Raw genomic sequence first — 12,540 nt, forward strand, 5'->3', positions numbered from 1 at the left:
AGAAAGGGTTACACGACTAGCAGACTAATGGACCCAAATGCAACCTTTAGAGACATGTTAAAAAAGTATGTAAATGGTAATTAGGGCCATTTCATTTTAGATAGATTAGAGCTTTGAAATGCAAACCTGTATTGTTAGAGAACTAGAGGTAATACTAATTCTGTGTGTTTATATATATCTTGTTAGATGTTAACCATGTAAACAGATGGCTCCTGTCTGTTTCTATATCTATTAATTCAAAGATCAAAAGGGAATATTAACATTTAGATGAAAGTTGGGTATAATAATTTCATTGTCTATACTACACTTTGAAGTTTATAGTAAACTGTCTATAAACTGCTTAATGGATAATGACCTTATGTTGATGAATGCAACTAGTTACCTGTATATACATACAAAACAGGCAGTCTACTTCAAAGCTAGGACGATTACCTATTTTTCACCCAAGGACTGCATGTTGTCAAGAGGCTATCATAGCCTGCCAGTAATCTCTATAAAAAACTCTTGGGACCTGACCCTTTCATCTCAAATCTATTTATGCTTCATCAGGGGAAGCTTGAGCCACAAGATTGAGGTCTCCAATTCCATTCTGGATCAACCTGATATTGAACATTGGACTGAATTTATGGACTAATTCTGAAAGAATGCTTTGCAACTCTAAAGCTCACTGTCATTACTATGAAACTGAACCATGAATTTCTATTCATGTCTGTATGTATAACGATCTTTTAACCAATACGTGTATTTGGGTAAGATCTGAACTATTCATTGACTAGGGAGGTAATGTGTCTGATCCTTTGGGATTGGTAGAATTTTTTCTATGCTGAACAAGATTTTCAGTAATCCTTGTCATATTTGACTTGGCAGTCTGGGTGGGAGCTCAAGGCTGAATTGCTTTAAGGGAACTGTATTTCAGGCTTCTGGATAACCAGTAAGGTATTGTAGAAGCTGTTTTGTTGCTGTCTTAGTGAATGTAAGTATTGCAATAACCACTAGTTTTGGGGATTGTCTGCCCCATTCTTTGCAATTTGCCCTAATTGAGCAATCTCAGCATGGCCCCCTTGGGACTCCAGTCACAGTCATTGGAAGGCATGATTGCAGCACACGCAGGCTTACCCGAGTGAGCTTTTATCGAGCTAGCTCACTCAACAGAGCAGCAGAGCTGTGGCAGAGGTGACGGCAGCATGGGCTCGCCACTCCAGTACAATCCCGCCCGGGACTCTGTGTACTTCCCCTGGCGATTAGCCTGTGCCACTGTCCCTGCTGCCCTGGCTATATGGCTGCTGCTCTGAGTGAGCGTGGTCAAGCAAAGCCAGCACGGCCTTGCGTGTCTGAGTTAATGACAACTCCAGATTGTTGAACAACAGGCTCAACTGGAATTATTTAATCAAGGATGATCAATCGGAGATTAGTACAGAGCTATACAGAATACTGAATGATTCGATGCATTACCACCTTTTGGTGGGATGGTAATGATAAAGAGCTGGTTCTCTGGCTCCCCTTCACTGTATCGGGAGGTACGTGGCAGATTCATTCCCCAACTAAGTTCCTATACCAGTGTCATTATATAGGGTTTCCAAACACAGAAAATCTCTTTGCCAAAAGAAACGTGTGTTCTGATGTTAGTTCGATACATTCTCAGTTTATCTGATTTATGTGCAAAGGCATAATTACTTACAACCAAGAGGACTAATAGTTCTTCAAGAAAATATATTTCAGTGGGTCTTTTTTACCCCATAATTATTCTTTCCTGTTGATTCCCCGACAGAAGACATCTACTATAAGAATCATCTCTTATCAGTTTCCCAGGTTAATATATGCCTATGTAAACATATATATAAGGGAATGGTTTCCCAGACTATCTGGACTTCTATAGACATAGAGGAACCCAGGATTATTATATACAGTCGAACACCTAGAATACCTGAATAGGGTTATTTATTGATCAAGGACCAGTATTCTGGGCCTTAGAATTCAACATACTCTTTGTTAATATCCAAAGGATTCTAAAGAATAGTTAATATTTAAATGAATCAAATATACAGAAAGGAAAAGACAAAAATGGCTAATATTTACTAACAGATATTAACAACAGGTATCCTATGTGGGTTATACCAATTGCAGCGTCGACATACCGTGAATGTGGCATTCCTGTCTCATGGCTAATAACATGGTTGAAACTTAACACTGAATATGAAAATATAAAAACAAAGACATTTGAGGAACTTAATTATAAAAACAATATCATGAACTTAGAAATCACATTTGTCTGAAAACTGTAACTGAGAGAAGGTAACAGCGCAAATTAAACAAAACTTTTGTTTTCCTTCAATTTGTTTACTTTGTGCATTAAGCAGCACTGTGTTTATAATCAGTTTTATTCTTTCCTCAGCAAGATTTCATTCCGGAAGACTGATCTGTACCATAGACGTCTGTGTCCACACAGAGCCCCATTGACTGTTATGGGCCTCCATCCATACTAATGCAGAGATCTGCCATGTCAATCAGATTACCGGACTGGGGACATGTTTAATACATTTCTGCTTTGCTGAAAAGACCCTTATAAAGATTAACCAATGCAGGTGAGGCAGTGTAGAAGAGAAAAAAAATTATAGGAGTTTTAAAAAGAGAACTCTGCCTATTCATTACAGGGTGTTCTTTTAGAAATGAGAATCTTTTGCAACAAAAAAGTAGCTAGAAATAGACCAAAACCAACCCACTGAATCCAAACTCTCCAAACTTTGATGAAGTCTGAATTCCAGCTTTGCAGCTTTGGACTATCTCTAGCCTTAGCACTTCCCATCATGCTTTCTGGAGCCTAGATACCATAGTGAGTGGCACATATAAAGAGATTTTTTTTCTTTTTCTAATTATATGGTGACAAATGGACTTTCTGAATTCCCCATTGGACTTGCTGGTTGATGGCTATAAGTAACGTTCAAGGAGAAGCCCTTTATTACATACAGCTTTTTAAATCATTGCATGATTTATTTTCTTGGGGCAGGTGAATTTAGTGCTTGTAAAAGGTGCCATAATTACAGCCCTGGAAACTAAAAACCATTCTTTATTCACAGTACAGGTGTCTGCACAGACACCAGCGCATAAGTATGTCCCTGACTCACACCATTATATATTTCATGCATGACCTGAGGGACGAGGGCCAGGTCTACACAGGTCAGCATAAAGCTGTTGCACTTAGTGTAGCTCTCATGCATGTGTCTACTTGACTCCTTGTGCATGTACTCATCAGGAGTGCTTGTGTCATTGCACAATGCAGTGCTTGATGGGTAGGTATCCCAGTGTGCAACTTGCCACTGTCCAGGTCACTCTCTTTTGGGAAATTTTGGCAATGCATGGTGTGGGGCAGAAACAAGTCATGCAGGGCTGACTGGGAGCAATGGGTCAACTTCCCAACATGCAACTGTTTCCATCCCATTATGTTATTCATATCCCATCATTTTGCACCTTTTTAAAAAAATCCCATGAATTTGCGTGGCCCTCCTCACTGTCCACCATTTCTAATAGAAGAATGGAACCAGCACATCTCTGCATTAGTGTCATGAGCGTTGCAAGCATAGGACGCACAATCCTATGGTAACTGCAGAGCTGTAAGAACAAACACATCTGGAACCCCAACCTGGGATATTCTATCTACTACCCAAGATCCATAAACCTGGAAATCCTGGGCGCCCTATCATCTCAGGCATTGGCACCCTGACAGCAGGAATGTCTAGCTATGTAGACTCCCTCCTCAGGCCCTACACTACCAGCACTCCCAGCTACCTTTGAGACACCACTGACTTCCTGAGGAAACTACAATCCATCGGTGATCTTCCTGATAACACCATCCTGGCCACTATGGATGTAGAAGCCCACTACACCAACATTCCACACAAAGATGGACTACAAGCCATCAAGAACACTATCCCCGATAATGTCACGGCTAACCTGGTGGCTGAACTTTGTGACTTTGTCCTTACCCATAACTATTTTACATTTGGGGACAATGTATACCTTCAAATCAGCGGCACTGCTATGGGTACCCGCATGGCCCCACAGTATGCCAACATTTTTATGGCTGACTTAGAACAACGCTTCCTCAGCTCTCGTCCCCTAACACCTCTACTCTACTTGCGCTATATTGATGACATCTTCATCATCTGGACCCATGGAAAAGAAGCCCTTGAGGAATTCCACCATGATTTCAACAATTTCCATCCCACCATCAACCTCAGCCTGGACCAGTCCACACAAGAGATCCACTTCCTGGACACTACAGTGCTAATAAACGATGGTCACATAAACACCACCCTATACCGGAAACCTACTGACTGCTATTCCTACCTACATGCCTCCAGCTTTCACCCTGACCACACCACACGATCCATTGTCTACAGCCAAGCTCTGCGATACAACCGCATTTGCTCCAGCCCCTCAGACAGAGACAAACACCTACAAGATCTCTATCAAGCATTCTTACAACTACGATACCCACTTGCGGAAGTGAAGAAACAGATTGATAGAGCCAGAAGAGTTCCCAGAAGTCACCTACTACAGGACAGGCCTAACAAAGAAAATAACAGAACGCCACTAGCCGTCACCTTCAGCCCCCAACTAAAACCCCTCCAACGCATTATTAAGGATCTACAACCTATCCTGAAGGATACCCAACACTCTCACAAATCTTGGGAGACAGGCCAGTCCTTGCCTACAGACAGCCCCCCAACCTGAAGCAAAGACTCACCGGCAACCACATACCACACAACAGAACCACTAACCCAGGGACCTATCCTTGCAACAAAGCCCGTTGCCAACTGTGCCCACATATCTATTCAGGGGACACCATCACAGGGCCTAATAACATCAGCCACACTATCAGAGGCTCGTTCACCTGCACATCCACCAATGTGATATATGCCATCATGGGCCAGCAATGCCCCTCTGCCATGTACATCAGTCAAACTGGACTGTCTCTACGTAAAAGAATAAATGGACACAAATCAGATGTCAAGAATTATAACATTCATAAACCAGTCGGAGAACACTTCAATCTCTCTGGTCACGCGATTGCAGACATGAAAGTTGTGATATTACAACAAAAAAACTTCAAATCCAGACTCCAGCGAGAGACTGTTGAATTGGAATTCATTTGCAAATTGGATACAATTAACTTAGGCTTGAATAGAGACTGGGAGTGGCTAAGTCATTATGCAAGGTAACCTATTTCCCCTTGTTTTTTCCTACACCCCCTGCCCCTCAGACGTTCTTGTTAAACCCTGGATTTGTGCTGGAAATGGCCCACCTTGATTATCATATACATTGTAGGGAGAGTGGTCACTTTAGATAAGCTATTACCAACAGGAGAGTGGGTTTGTTTGTGTGTGTGTGTGGTGGGGGGGGGAGGAGGGGAAAAAACCTGGATTTTTTCTGGAAATGGCCCAACTTGATTATCATACACACTGTAAGGAGAGTGATCACTTTAGATAAGCTATTACCAGCAGGAGAGTGGGGTGGGGGGAGGTATTTTTTCATGCTTTGTGTGTATTAAAAGATCTTCTACACTTTCCACAGTATGCATCCGATAAAGTGAGCTGTAGCTCACGAAAGCTTATGCTCAAATACATTGGTTAGTCTATAAGGTGCCACAAGTACTCCTTTTCTTTTTGCGAACCACATCACACAACATGATGATTTCATAGAGCACAGACTGCTATGGGACATAGTGAAAACCAATTCAATGTTGTTGGTGGCATTCATGGAGCAGCTGCAGACGGTGGAGTGGCATTTCTGGGCCTGAGAAATGAGCACTAACTGATGGGATTGCTTCATAATGCAGGTTTGGGGTGATGAGCAGTGGCTGAAGAAATTTTCAGATGCAAAAGGCCACATTCTTGGATCTGTGTGCTCCGCTTGCCCCACCCCTCCAGAGCAGAGGCACCAGAATGAGAGCTGCAGTGACAGTAGAGAAGCAAGTGGCGGTCGCACTGTGGAAATTTGCAATGTCAAATAGCTACCGGTCAGTGGGAAATCATTCTGAAGTTGGTAAATCCACTGTGGTGGCTGTTGTCATACAAGTGTGCAGGATCATTAATCATCTCCTGCTATGCAGGACTGTGACTCTTGGCAAGTTTCCAGGTCATAGTGGACGGATTTGAAGCAATGGGGTTCCTGAACTGCAATGGCGAGTCAGAAGGTATGCATATCCCGATTTTGGCACTAGCCCACTTTGTCACAGAGCACATCAACAGACAGGGCTACTTTTCTATGCTTATGAAAGTGTCGGTCGTGCATGACACTCATAGCTTTAAGAACACAGTACTGTTAAGAAAACTGGCAGCGGGGTCTTTTATTTCCCTTACTAGCAGATTACCACTGGTGACGAAATGCCAGTAGTGATGTTGGGGGGACCCAACCTATCCCTTGCTTGGACTTCCCTGGATCATGAAGCCAAACACCAGGGACCTTTAAAAGCAGATACATTAAAAACTTAAATTCACGGAACAGAACTTAATGGGAAAGAACATTCATGCCCATTTTTGGCTATGCATACAACAACTGTGGCTTTATGCAAAGCTGTGGTTGTCCTTACTATCCCCTGGCAGGGCCGGATCCAGGCACCAGCGAACCAAGCAGGTGCCTGGGGCGGCAAGTGTAAAGGGGTGGCAGGAGGTCGGGCTCTGGGGCAGCAATCCGCCCACGGCGGCGGCGGCAATTCGGTGGCCGCACCATCACTCTGCCTCGGCAAGGTTTTTTGGTTTGTTTTTTTTGCTGCTTGGGGTGGCAAAAACGCTGGAGCCGGCCCTGTCCCCCAGTAAGGAGTGGTAGGAGTAGGGATGTAGGGCCTGATACCACATGGAATGTTGAGGAGAGAGGTGCTGTAATGGAGTTCTCTATGAACTGCAAATGGAGGCAAGCCAGGGACTGTTGAACTTGTAGGTCCACAAGAACCTGCAGCATCTGTGTTTGCTGCTGGAGAACCCCCATTATGTCCTGGTGCATCTCCCTCTCCTTTTCCTGCTGGGGCTCTTGGGCCTCTTTCATATCCTCTCTTTTCTTCTCCGTACAGTTTGAAATAATCATCCTCCAGGCCCTTTGCTCATGTTCTGATGCAGCCAGGGCCTGCAGGATCTCACTGAACTTTTCATCCCAAATCCTCTTCTTTCTCTTCCTTATCTGGCTCAGCCATTCTGTGGGTGTGAAGGGGGAACCCCTCCAGGCTGCAATGGCAGCAGCTACAGATAAAACACACAGAGGTACCATTGTCAGTGTAGTCACAATGGAAAGCAAAAGTTCAAGGTTCAAAACTCCCTTCCCTTGCTCCCCTACAGTTTTAAGGAAGACATGCTTATTGACCCTTCTGATTCGGAGTGCTTGTGCACAGCACTGCTGACAGGACCAGCCATGGTGAGTATGGCCCACCAGGGGTGAGGGAAATAAGGAGGGTATTGCTTGGTTGCATGAAACTCCGAGTACAGGGCGATGGCACTGAATACTTGCACTGTTTTTCCCAAGCAGTGGTGGTTTTAGATGCTATCTCACTCCTGAGAGTAACAAAGGCAGAGAGAGCATAGCTACTGCTGGTGTCCCAAAGTCACCTTGGCCCATGCCACTAGCTCATTTACCGCAATGGTGCTTGCCAAAATTGTCGCTCACTGGCATGGGAAAGTGACCTACCACGGAGGAAGAAATAAGACTGCAATCCCTAGAAACCTTTGGGAGGGGCTTGCAGAGTGCCTCTGTGAAAGTTTCATTGAGATCTCTCAGGGGGATTCAAGGGACATCCCTGTGTCCATAAACAAACTGCTCTGAATGATCCCTCCCCCCACCTAAAAGTACAGGGGAATGAAAAGCAGATTACAATTCTACTTCTCTTTGTGTACCACTACCACTTCTAGTATGAGTAAATTAATGAAAAAGACGATAGCAGTGTCCTGCTAAGTTGAGGATGCTATCAGTTCATCTTTGTATTGGGAAATACATTTACCTGAGGTTCCTGTGCTCAACTGCCAAGACTGACTGCAGTGGAGTTTCAAACAAGCCCTGGCTCGCAGCATAGCTGGACCCCCTAGCTGCACGTCCCCCGTCCGCCTCTTCTTCCTCCTCCTTGTCCTCGCTGTTCACACCAGGGGTCTGTGTCTCAGGCTTCTCAGAGGCATCCACAGTGATCTGCGGGGAGGCGGGGTGGGGTCTCTGCCAACTATGGCATGCAGCTCATTGTAAAAGTGGCAGGTCTGCCGCTCAGCATTGGCCTCCCTGGCCCTCTGGTACACCTGCCCCATTTCCTTCGCTTTCACACGGCACTGCTGCTGGTGCCTGTCATAGCCCTTCTCCTGCATCCCAGTGCAATCTGCTCCTAGATGTCCACATTTCTATGGCTGGTTCGTAGCTACACTTGCACAGCCTCTTCTCCCCCACAGGCCCAGGAGATGCAATATCTCCTGTCTACTCCAGTCTGGAGTGTGTAACCATGGAGAAGCATGTATTCACTGTGCTGTTAAGAAGACATTTATTTATTTATTTAAAGCTAATATTGTCCCACTTTTGCCTATGCAATGCCAGAGTAGTTTGTAATGCATTTGATCACGTCTCTGCAAGTTGCTTACTGCACATTAACTCGGTGATGTTGCTGAGCAGATAAGATCGCAGCACATTGTTTAATCAGCTGCCCTTCACACAGTATAAATAAGCTGCCAAGTGGTAGTTTATAGAAAAATAGAGCTTTTGTTTATAAAAGAAAAATTCCTGTTGGCCTGGTTCTCATTTACACTAAGGGCTTGTCTACACAAGTAGTTATACTGATAGAATTATATAGTTAAACAACTATGGTTACACCGGTATAACTCCTTGTATGGATACTTTCTTAAAAGAGTGGCTTTTTCCGGTTTAGCTTAAATTGCTTCCAAAGTGCCATCAACTAAATTGGAAAAAGACTCTCAGACTGGAATAAGATTGTCTACATGGGGATATATAACAGCATCACTATAGCACTTTAAATTCACGTCTTATCTTATACTGGCACAACTTCCCACACAAAAAAGCCCTTGCGCCCCCTTAAACTGCTCTGGCAGTGCAAAGGAAACTTAAAATGGGTGTAAAAGTGAAGCGGACCCATTAATTCAATCTTCATCAAAGACAGTTCACCAAAGATGGCTTTATCGAATTAGCCTGTAAACACAAAGATCAGGTAGAAGTATTATTGGTATTCATAATCAAGCTGAATGCAAGATAAAATGGAAACTGCTCCAAAGCTCAGGAGGCTCTGAAAGGCAGTATCCTTACCTCTACTTAGTGAATGAAAATAGATTTAAGATTTAGGAGTTGAATTCTGAGCTTCGGGTGCTTGGGGTGAAATGTAACTTCATAACTCCCAGTAGTTACACCAAACATAGCCTGGTTCCACATCTCCCATTCACTATCTGGAGAACAGATCTTCTCTGAGTTATCAGAGTACCTCCCTTCTGTTTTAAGTTACAGCACTACACTTTAATGCATACAGCAGAAATAATTTATTCAGTTTAAGATCAGCCTAAGAAGTGTATTAAGAAGTCTTCAGAAGGAGTGTTCTTCTCTCCCCACCCCCTCAGAATGATGGGGATAGCTTCCCAGACATCCATGATGAAGGGGTGTGGGATCTACCTCTGAGAATTGTCAGTGTTAATTAATGGCATCTTTCAAGGAGGCTTTAAGAAAGGAATGAATGCACTTGGCAGCCCCTGGGTTGTTTCAGAGTGGTTTCCATTTTTACCTTTTGTTATTCCTTAAAGGCACAGTAAATGTATGCATTATGTGATCCCTGGCTGGGGATATTCATGTTCCCAAAAAGCTTTTATTCTCTCTAGGGCAGAAATTTTAGTCACCTGTTAGGGGTGTTTTGTGTCTTGAACATAAAAATCTACAATTGTGTTTGCAGAACCATGTGCCTGGAGGTTAGAATCAGGCTCTTCCAATCATGCCTATTTACCAGGCACCTAAAACTTAAGTTAAATTAAACATATTATTGGTACATATCTAAAATAAAATAATTTGATTTTATTTCATAGTTCTGGGATACTATTATAGGTTATGATGCAATGTAAGATCAGAATCCGTATCTACTCAAACAAGACTATTTTGAGAAAATGTGAATGATTGAAAAGGAAGTTTTTAGAGTGGAATAATCTCAACCTTAACAGTAATGCTGCTATTCTGCTGCTGTAATAGCTGCTAACATGTAGTCTCTGGTGTGCAGTGGACTAGCTATCTATTTGAAGCAGAAATGCCTGAAAGTGCTAATTCACTTGCCTAGCAATTGTACATTTAAACTTATTATGAAGGTTTGCAAATTCAATAAGGTCTCCTGCAAAACACTCCCTCACCCCTACCCCTACCCCTCTTCATTACAAGGCTGCTTCTGCGCAGGGCTTTAGTGTCTGTTGGAAGTGCTCTTAATCAAGCATATGGTGTCACTGTTGAGCATATACCACCACCCTTCTGGGGTTGCTGTCTATGCAACACTTCTAGAGTCTGTTGGCCAGGCAGGCAAGAGATCAGGACCCGAAACTGAGACTGGGTGTCTCGCATCACAGGAGATGGTGTAGCAGGCCAGAGAACATTGCCACTAGGCCATGTAACTGCCCTTCCTCTAAGAAGCAGGGATTACATATTTTCTTGAATTAAAATTTGAATTGGAATTATATTCACTCTTCAAGTCAGGGTCTAAAAATAAAGACGAACAAGCCACAAGGTCACCATACAGCCCTTACAAAGTTCTGAATAAGAAGAGCTGCTGCAACCTCAGAGTGCCTTCTCACAGTAACAGGGCAGATTTGTGTTTTCCAGAACTTTTCTCTCTTGATTATTTTTCTTGCAAAATTAAAATGAGCAATTTAAAGCCAAGTTTGAATTAGCATATTGAGGACAGTTTATTATTTATGAGATGGAAATCAGGATCCTGGATGACTGAACTCATTAAAGACCTTTTGGAATAGTTCCCATCTACTTTCTCCACAGCACTTCCCACAACAAATGATTCACACAGTAATTATTGCAACATCTTCCCAAACAATACCTGCCTCCAACAGGAATAATTCAAATGTGAAATGCATAAAATGGCACTGAGATAGTAATAAGCTTAAAATACTTATCTGCAAACAGGGAAATTCTGTGTGAAGGCAACCAGCTCACTGAGACAAATATATTCCTGATGTAGCTCACCTAAATTCTATGGCATTAGACCAGGATGTGTTTGGCCCAATGTTCCTAAGCATTGCAGCAGCTGCTGTCGGGTCTTCTGTGATAGAGTCCTACAAAACCGTTGGAAACGGTATAGACAAGTACTCCCTATGTTCCTGCACATAGAGATTGTCATACAGCAGTGCAAGTGGTGTGAAAACATTTTCTAATTAGCCATGTACCATAGTATTATTTGGCTTCCTCTACATTGGTGAAATAAATATTCGCCATCTGCATATCGGGGAACTAAATATTTACCCAGAGTTGCTGAACAGTCTCTTTGTGCTACAATGCCTAGGCCTGAAGTGGGGATAGCGAGAGGCTGATGCTTTGATTGACTGTGTAATGCCTCACTTTCAGTTTTTATAAAGCTATGGTGTAGTGTTGCTAATGTCGTCATAACAACAATTGCACCACCTTTTGGTGCTGGGTGAGGGATCTCACTGTGGTTTACCATGGTACAAAGGACTGTGAGGTTTCTATACTGCGGTTTACCATGGTACAAAGGACTGTGAGGCTGGCAAGAGGTACTGTATAATCTAACAAATTTATTTGAGCATAAGCTTTCGTGAGCTACAGCTCACTTGTAGCTCACGAAAGTTTATGCTCAAATAAATTTGTTAGTCTCTAAGGTGCCACAAGTCCTCCTTTTCTTTTTGCAGATACAGACTAACACGGCTGCTACTCTGAAACCTGTATAATCTAGCCATCCAAGGTAATTACAGTTTTAATGTATTTATCCACACAATGCCCAAGGTACTAGCCTCATTTTAGGGATGGGGAACTGAGGCACAGAGACGTTAAATGACTTGCCTGAGGTCACCCAGGAAATCTGCTCTCCCACAGGAGATCAGTTCAGATCTCGAGAGCCCCAGATTAGTGCTCTAACCATTAAACCATCCTTCTTCTCTAATCAGTAAGACAATATATTGAGCCAAATCCTGGCCCATCTACCTAGTTAAGTTTTCTGATGAACTCAAGCAGTAAAGATCCTGCTCTCCCATGAATAATCTTTAAGGAAAGTTAATATCTATCCATTGTCCTGCTAGAAAATGACAGAGTCGAAGAATTGCTCAACTCCATGTTATGCAGCAGCCTGGCTGTTGGGGGAAGGTGTCAGGGGAGGCAGGACCCTGTGGGCAGCATGTTCCTCCCCAGCGGAGCTGCAGCAAGGGCAGAAGCCTGAATGGGCTAAATGACCCACAAACACATCACAGTTGAAGTCTCTGAAACGGAGCGATCAGTCGGGGTGAGAACAATACCAGCAGGGCGAAGATCCCCTCTCCAGGCAATTGAGGAGCAAGATGAGGAGACAGCCCCACCTTACCA

The 12,540-nt window shown here is 43.3% G+C and overlaps 1 long non-coding RNA gene across 1 annotated transcript; it reads right to left on the reverse strand.

Annotated features, from left to right (window-relative positions):
• Positions 1 to 4,338: 4,338 nt before the first annotated feature.
• LOC144930384 (uncharacterized) lies at positions 4,339 to 9,152 on the reverse strand. Its single transcript, XR_013635513.1, has 3 exons — positions 7,985 to 9,152; positions 4,892 to 7,232; positions 4,339 to 4,564 (listed from the first exon to the last, which is right to left on the reverse strand). It is a non-coding gene; the product is annotated as an uncharacterized LOC144930384 (long non-coding RNA).
• Between the last annotated feature and the right edge of the window lie 3,388 nt (positions 9,153 to 12,540).

Source organism: Lepidochelys kempii, chromosome 3 (assembly GCF_965140285.1).
Source record: "Lepidochelys kempii isolate rLepKem1 chromosome 3, rLepKem1.hap1, whole genome shotgun sequence".
Classification (NCBI taxonomy): domain Eukaryota; kingdom Metazoa; phylum Chordata; order Testudines; family Cheloniidae; genus Lepidochelys; species Lepidochelys kempii.